Below are 1,202 nucleotides of genomic sequence, written 5' to 3'. Positions count from 1 at the left end.
TATGTTCAAAGGAAATATTGTTTTATTATTTATTTATTATTTTTAATATTTTAACTAAAAATAGATTAGTGATTTTTGGTTTGACATATAAATCAGGGAGTATAATATATATTAAATAATATTATTATATTATGATTTAATGATGTTTAATACATAATATTATTTTACATAAAGAGTACTATAATTTTATGCTTGCAATTTTCAATGTGTAATGTATTTTAATATCTACCAACTTAAATTACTATCGCTGACAATTTTCAAAATCCCATTTGAAATTTTTGCATCTTAATAAAACCGTAGTATTTTTGTATTCGCGTATTTCAATATTGATTTATCACATTAGCTTATTAATAATCATTACAAATAATTCTAATACCTTCGACCAATCGGATAGTAGGGAGTGGAACATGTTAAAGAAAACTAGGTGGAGAAGTGACGCTAATTCCAAAACTAAAATTACGAATACTATTTACGTCGAAAATTATGGGTAACCGATTTTGTAATTATTGAGTACGCAGTGTACCGCGAATAATGCAATTAGTTGTAATTGCATTATTCGCGATACATTTGCTCCGTGATCTAGGTACACATCGATCAGCGTACCTCACTAGATATCTACGTTGTCGCATATGCGCTTTATGTCAGAACATGCATTCCTTCCATCTGTTACCAACTTCTGTTATTTTAAATAAAGTGGTAACAGTCTTACTTTAAACAGAGTCGTCAATAAATAATGTTTTTATAAATACATTTTAATAAGGCAAATGAGATAAATCGATTTTGAAGTGCATAAATATGAATGTTATTTAGAAAGAAGTGTTACTAACATTGTATTCAATGTTTAACTGTTGAATATTTGGTTCAAAAACAGTAATTTATGAAAAGTTTGCGAATTAGAGTGACATTTTAAAAAGGAGAGACAGATGGTGTTTGATGACGTAAAAATCGGAATACTTTATACAACTTAGTCGGTTTTTAGGTATCACCTGCAATACATGTCATGGGTTAAAACGTTTGTTAATATTTGTGCGTTTTTATGTGATGTAATGTGGTGTTGTCCGGAAGATGCGTTTGATTGGTATTTCTATTACGAAAATCAGAAAACCGTTAAGCTAATAGTTAAAATGTTACTTTGGACCTTTGTCCAAAGTAACATTTTAACTATTAGTAGTATTAGTAATTATATCTACACAAAGGTGTAG

This window comes from Pararge aegeria, chromosome Z, assembly GCF_905163445.1.
Source record: "Pararge aegeria chromosome Z, ilParAegt1.1, whole genome shotgun sequence".
Lineage (NCBI taxonomy): Eukaryota > Metazoa > Arthropoda > Insecta > Lepidoptera > Nymphalidae > Pararge > Pararge aegeria.
The sequence above is the reverse complement of the archived record's forward strand: the minus strand, read 5'-3'. Positions refer to the sequence as shown.